The sequence below is a fragment of the Elaeis guineensis genome, chromosome 11 (assembly GCF_000442705.2).
Source record: "Elaeis guineensis isolate ETL-2024a chromosome 11, EG11, whole genome shotgun sequence".
Classification (NCBI taxonomy): domain Eukaryota; kingdom Viridiplantae; phylum Streptophyta; class Magnoliopsida; order Arecales; family Arecaceae; genus Elaeis; species Elaeis guineensis.
The window spans coordinates 22,157,826-22,165,128 of record NC_026003.2 but is presented as its reverse complement, the minus strand read 5'-3'; the positions used below and the strand labels follow the sequence as shown (position 1 = coordinate 22,165,128).

General features: G+C 37.2%; 1 non-coding gene across 1 annotated transcript; it reads right to left on the bottom strand.

Moving 5' to 3' along the window:
* Positions 1 to 2,871: 2,871 nt before the first annotated feature.
* LOC140852767 (small nucleolar RNA R71) lies at positions 2,872 to 2,977 on the bottom strand. Its single transcript, XR_012135665.1, has one exon. It is a non-coding gene; the product is annotated as a small nucleolar RNA R71 (small nucleolar RNA).
* Between the last annotated feature and the right edge of the window lie 4,326 nt (positions 2,978 to 7,303).

The following is a 7,303-nucleotide window of genomic DNA, read 5'->3' as shown; positions in this document are numbered from 1 at the left end:
AGATCACAACACCTGATGGACTAAGCAAATGTGCATGAATTTTAAAATATATTTAATGCAAGGCTTGGCATGTTATGAAGTCAATAGATGGTATGCAAGCTTGGACGTGCATGGTTTTTAGCACACAACCCTCCCAGTGGCTTAAAAGAAACTGGTTCACATGATAAAAACTGACTTTTTAGATGGGATCCATGCGATTTGGTGTTGGGAAGTTAACTATAAATAGAGGAAGTGGCACGTGGCTTATGCTGGTACGTGGGTTGGCATGGTGCGTGACTTTTTGGTGTTGGGATCAAGTGCTGGTAAGGTGCGGGAATTGGATGCGGATGCTGGACCAAGAGCTGAGAGATTTAAATGCATAGCTAACAGGTTAATAAAAGCGGCATCCACGTGGTTTGCACGCGAGTTAGGAGCTGGCAATGAAGATGTTATGAAGCAGGCAGAACTAACGCGGGAGCTACAGAACAGATGCGAGAATGTGGTGCGGAAGCATTTATGTGACTCGGACGCGGCTTGGAGCTTTATTAAAAGGAAAACCACAAGAGCGAAGAAGAGAGGACATGCTGGACACCGCCATTCTCTATCTCTTCTTCCATCATTCTCATTCCATATTTCATCTAGCCTAACCCTCCAAACATCCAAAAAAAAGCTTCCACCATCCATCACACACCAGCCCTCCTCTTCCATCTCCAACCTTCCAAACAATCCATCTGCTCAATCTCAGGATGTCAGCATGCAAGAGTTCCATGGAAGGCTAGACTCCTTCAACTCGAAAAGATGATGAAGCCTGCAACACAGATTTATTTTTTTTATCTTATATTTATTTTTCATGCAATGAAATAAAGAATTATTTTATGCTTCATGCTCATTTAATATTCTTTCTTATTTCTTAGATATTTAGATTCGACGTGTATGATTTGTTTTTTTTACAGACATGCCGTGATCTACAGATACGGTACGCGCTAGGAGAGATAGATTGTTATATTTCAAGTTCAAGTCTCTAACTTGTAGTTGAGTTAAGGTAATCTATACTCTGGACGGACGAGCCATAATCCAAAGATATGGTTCGTACCTATCCGAGATAAATTACACTATTTTTTAATTATAAATCTCATCATTGCGACATAAAAGTAAAAGAAAATGAATCTGTTCTACATGGTGGATTCTGAATTTTTGAGATTTGTTTCCTATTCAATTTCTTTTCATGAATTAAACTTAAATTATTATTTTCTTAGTAATTAATTAAAATCAATCTTTTATTTTTTTATTAATTATAAATAATTATTCGAGATCCCTGTGAAATGATCTTGATTCATCCTAGCTACGTGGTAAGTTAGAATTGGGTTTATTTTTGGTGCCCTGACGACGCACATCAAATTTTGGCATCGTTGCCGGAGATCTTGGCATGATTGATTTTTTTTTGAAAAAAAAATTATTTATTGCTTTCTTTAATTTATAGTCTTTTTAGTTAACTACTTTATTTACTTGTTTGCTTTTTGTTCTCTTGATTTATAAAAAAAATATTATAAATATTTGCTTACTTGTTGAATTGCTTTAGTTTATTTTCTTTATATTCTTGAGTTAACTTTTAATATAATTAATTTTTTTTTATTTTAATTGCTTAAAAAAAAATTTATCTCTACATTGACACCTCATAAGCCATTTAAAAAATTAGAGACTTAATCATAAAATCTAAAATGAGAAATAAATTGATTTAATTTAGTCTTGACTGTATACTAATTACGAAGATTGGACATCTTGGTTTGTTGCATCTCATCTTCATAATTAATCTTAAGGGCAATAACCCATTAATCAGATAAGGTGGGGATTTGATCACCCTTCCTTGGCCCAAAAATCATATCCTTCATTTTACATTAAACCAAGCCTTAATTTTAAAATCAATTAGACATTATTCCTAGAAATTTCGAGCTCAATAGGACAAGAAAGCTCAAGAGTTGAACCGAGTGCGGATTGGTTAATTGCTCGGTGTCTAAGGCAAGTGGTTAAAGAAAGTGGTTTTCAATTGGTTCCGTTGACTGACCTGGCCAACTCAGTTGGTGTCTAAAGAAAGCAACGAGCAGGAAACCTTCCACATCTTACACTTACCTGGCCGAGTCAGTTAGTCAGTCTTGAGCTTGGAGTGCTCAAAGGCGATCTTAGAAGATAGGAGCTATCTAGATCTAGGTTAACCCTAGGATAGAGAGTCTATGCTTGTTTAAGTTGATTGCAATTAACATTTAAACATTAACTAATTTCTCCCTTTTCATAGATTTAAGATTCTTAGGTTCTTCTCTTTAGATTTCTTCACTCTTTTCTCATTTTATTAATATATATATATATATATATTATAAAAACTAAAATTTTCCATGTTTGCTCTAAAGTATAATTGTAGGGTGTATGCTTGATCGTAGATCATTACGATAAAAAATCCAACCTTTTGATCCAGAAATAGAAAGAATCTTTAGAGCCAACAGATGTAAAAATATGGAACGAAATCAGGAGAATGATCCACCTAGGCAGTTGAAGGAGTACTTTACTCCTTCCACATATACCTACTCTCTTTGTATTCAAGTGCCCCCTGTGGAGGCCACCCAATATGAAATTAAGTCCAGTATAATCCAAATGTTACCTTCATTTTATGGACTTAGTAATGAGGACCTTTATAAACATCTTGAAGAATTTCTTGAGATATGCTCAACTATCAAGATTCACAACTTCTCCGATGATGCTCTTAGGTTAAAATTATTCTCTTTCTCACTTAAGGACAAAGCTAAATACTGGCTACATACTTTAGATTCCATGACTATATCAACATGAGACCAGCTGCAAGGAGAGTTTCTCAAGAAATATTTTTTCATAGAAAAAACTAATCAAATAAGAAAAGCCATAACTAGTTTTTCCTAATTAGATGGAGAAATATTCCATGAAACATGGGAGAGGTTAAAGGACCTTATTAGAAAATATCCCCACCATGCTGTACCCAAGTGGCAGTTAATCCAATATTTTTATGATGGGCTATCTGAAAGATATCGACAAACGGTCGATACATCATGCGGTGGAATATTCATGCTCAAAAGTGAGAAAGAGGCATGGCAACTGTTTGAAATTTTTTATAAAAATTAATTACATCATATGTCTGCCTCCATTAGAGATAAACCCATGTTAAACCCAAAGAGAGGTAGAATATATGAAGTAAGAAACTCAATAGATATCTATCATAAGGTAGATGAATTGTCCCAAAAGTTAGATCGATTATTAAGTATGGAACATTCCTCTTCTCCATCTTGTCAGATGCAAGATATATGTGCATTATGTTCGAGCCCCACTCATTGTGTGAATGATTGTCCAGTTGCACCACAGTTTCCTGAATATGTACAAGAACAAGTCCATCAAGCCCAAACTACTCATAGATCAGGGAACAACCCCTATTCTAGTATGTACAATCCAGGATGGAGAAACCATCCAAATTTTTCGTGAAAATCACAACCAGTGGTTCCTCCAATGCAACAAAGATCAGGTTATCCGGATGCGGCTTATAGGCATCCATCTCAGTCACAATACCAGAACCCTCCTCAACCCACCCCGAGTACTCATAACTCGGCTTTCGAAGAAAAGGTGTTGCAAGCACTTAAAAGACTATAAATGAATACCCAACTCCTTCACTCCCATACACAATCAATAGCAAAGCTAGAGACCAGATAGGTCAGCTAGCAACAGCTTTCAGTAGGAGGAAAGAAGGCAAATTACCCAGTTAGCCTATTAATAACCCAAAAGGACAGTACATGGCTGAAAGCACCATTGGTCTTGAAATTTTTCCCGAACATGCCAAATCGATTATGACCCTTAAAAGCAGAAAAACTTTAAATCAACCTGAAATAACCCAACAACAAGAGCAACTAATTTCAGCCACACTAGAAAAGAAGAAACCTGAAGGAGAAAAGAACCATTTAACCCAGCACATGCACCTAAGGCTCCATTTCCTAGTGCTTTAGAATCCCCTCTGCCTCTTGATAAGAAGGGAATAAAAATGAATGAAATATTGGAACTGTTTAAATAGGTCCAGATAAACTTACCCCTTCTCGATGCCATTAAGCAAGTTCCGACCTATGCCAAATTTCTAAAGGACCTGTGTACACAGAAACAAAAATCAAAGGCACAGATACCAAGAAAAATCCACCTAACTGAGTAGGCCAGCTCAGTTTTTTAGCAAATTGCCCCACCCAAACTGAAAGATTCAGGTACCCCAATTATTTCTTGTGTCATAGGGGACCTCACGATTAAGAAGACATTATTAGATTTGAGTGCAAGTGTCAACCTTCTCCCGAGCTCTGTATATGATCTATTTGGATTTGGAGAGTTAAAACCCACGACGGTGACCTTACAACTAGCAGACCGATCTATTAAGGTACCCCGGGGAATGCTGGAAGATGTGTTGGTGAAAGTAGATGAATTCTATTTTCTCGTTGACTTTCTTATGCTGAATATGGAATCTGACAGCAACCCTAGCCAAATACCGATCATCCTAGGTAGACCCTTCTTAGCAACTGCTAATGCTTATATAAATTGTAGGATCGGGGTTATGAATGTATCTTTCAGAAATAAGAAGTTGAGGTTGAATATTTTCAATGCATCTCAGGGACCACCTACGTACGACCATAATGAGATCAACCTATTAGAGGAAGTTGTAGAAGATAAAGCTCTTGCCTTACTCAACTCAGATTCTTTACATGCATGTCTAACACATTTTGGAATGAATAATTTTGATATCGATGGATACACTGAAGAAATACATGCTTTGCTAGAACCTCCCAATTTTAGCACCACTCCTCCTTGGACTGTAAAATATGAACAATTACCAACTCAATCAAGTCTTCTGGTACCATCCTTAGAAGCACCACCTACTCTAGAACTAAAGCCTCTTCCTGCCATGTTGAAATATTCATTTCTTAGACCCAATGATACCCTTCCAGTGATCATTGCATCTGACCTAACTACTGACCAGGAAGATAAACTTATAGGGGTGCTCAAAAAGCATAAAGAGGCTATACGGTGGTCGATTGCCGATTTGAAGGATATAGATCCTTCTATTTGCATGCATCATATTCACTGCGAGGTTGAGGCAAAACCACATAGGGACATGCAACGAAGATTGAATCCGAATATGCGGAAAGTCATGAAAAAGAAAGTAGTGAAATGGCTAGATGCTGAAATTATCTACCCAATTTTGAATAGCCAATGGGTTAGTCCAACCTAAGTAGTACCTAAGAAGTCAGGTATTACCATAGTAGAGAACAACGAGAGTGAATTAATTCCTACTCGTGCAACAACTGGTTGGCGAGTATGTATGGACTACCGAAAGCTGAATGCCGTTACTAGGAAAGATCATTTTCCTTTGCCTTTTATTGACCAAATTTAGAACGGTTAGCAGGAGAAAGTTTCTTCTGTTTTCTAGATGGATATTCGGGATATAACCAGATCCCGATATTCCCTGCTGATCAAGAAAAGACTACCTTCACATGCCCATATGGAATATTTGCATTTAGACGTATGCCATTCGGTCTCTGCAATACACCAGCCACTTTTTAACGGTGCATTTTGGCCATCTTTTCTGATATGGTCGATAAATTTTTAGAGATTTTCATGGATGATTTTTCAGTATTTGGCTCTACCTTTGATGATTGTCTTTAGAACCTAGCCAAGGTTCTCCAGCAATGTGTAGAGATAAATTTGGTTTTAAGTTGGGAGAAGAGCCATTTTATAGTTCGTGAGGGAATCGTGCTTGGATATATTGTATCCAAACGGAGAATCGAAGTAGATAAAGCAAAGGTTGAAGTAATCTTGAAATTACCTCCCCCAACCTCGGTTAAACAAGTGCGATCCTTCCTAGGCCAGCAGGTTTCTATAGGCGCTTCATTAAGGATTTCAGCAAGATCTCACGACCCTTGTTCAACTTGCTTGCCAAGAAAAATTCTTTTGATTTTAATAAAGATTGCCTAACGCTTATAATAAACTCAGAACTACCTTAACCACTGCACCAATCATAAAATCTCCAGATTGGATCCTACCATTTGAAATCATGTGTGATGCTTTTGATTATGCTGTAGGGGCAGTCTTTGGGCAAAGATTTAACCAGGAGCCGCATGTAATTTATTATGCAATAAAACTCTTTCAGATGCTCAATTGAATTACACCACGACTGAAAAAGAGTTACTCCTGTTGTGTTTGCCCTAGATAAATTTAGATCATACCTTTTGGGCTCCAAGGTCCTAGTATACTCCGATCATGCAGCACTGAAATATCTGCTATCCAAAAAAGATACAAAATCTAGGCTGATTAGATGGATCCTTCTATTACAAAAATTTGATTTAAAAATTTTAGACAAAAAAGACCTCGAAAACTTGGTAGCAGATCATATTTCTAGGATCCTGGTAGAACACAATAAAGAAATGATTAGAGATAGGTTTTCAGATGAACAACTCTTTTCAATCTCTTCCACTGGACTTCCCTGGTTCGCTCATATAGTCAATTACTTGGTAGTGGGACAAATACCATCACATTGGACCCAACAAGAGAAAAATAGATTTTTCTCCCAAGTTCTATTTTTGGGAAGAACCAGAGTTGTTCAAATATTGCCCAGATCAAGTAATCCGACGTTGTATCCCCGAGTGTGAAGTCCAAAGTATTCTTAACTTCTGCCACTAACTAGCATGCGGGGGATATTTTAGTGGAAGAAAAACTGCAGCAAAGGTGTTGCAGAGTGGATTTTATTGGCCGATACTATTCAAAGATGCACATGAATTCAGTCGTAATTGCCTGCGATGCCAGCAAATAGGGAATATTTCGAGAAAAGATATGATGCCCCTATCTCCTATACTTGTAGTAAAAAATTTTGATATTTAGAGAATTGATTTCATGGGACCCTTTCCCTCCTCATTTGGATTCGAATACATTTTGGTAGCAGTGGAATACGTATCAAAATGGGTAGAGGCTATGGCAACCTGAACCAATGATCACAAAGTCGTGATCAAGTTCATTCAGCATAACATCTTTAGTCGATTTGGATGTCTAAGAGCCATAATTAGCAATGGAGGTACATACTTCACGAATAAGTACTTCGACACACTAATAAAAAAATATAGAATAACCCATAAAGTTGCCACACCTTATCACCCCCAGACAAGTGGCCAAGTTGAGGTCTCCAACAGAAAAATCAAGCATATTCTTGAAAAAATGGTAAGATCCGATAGAAAAGACTGGTCAGCACGCTTGGATGATGCATTATGGGCTTACCGTACTGCTTTTA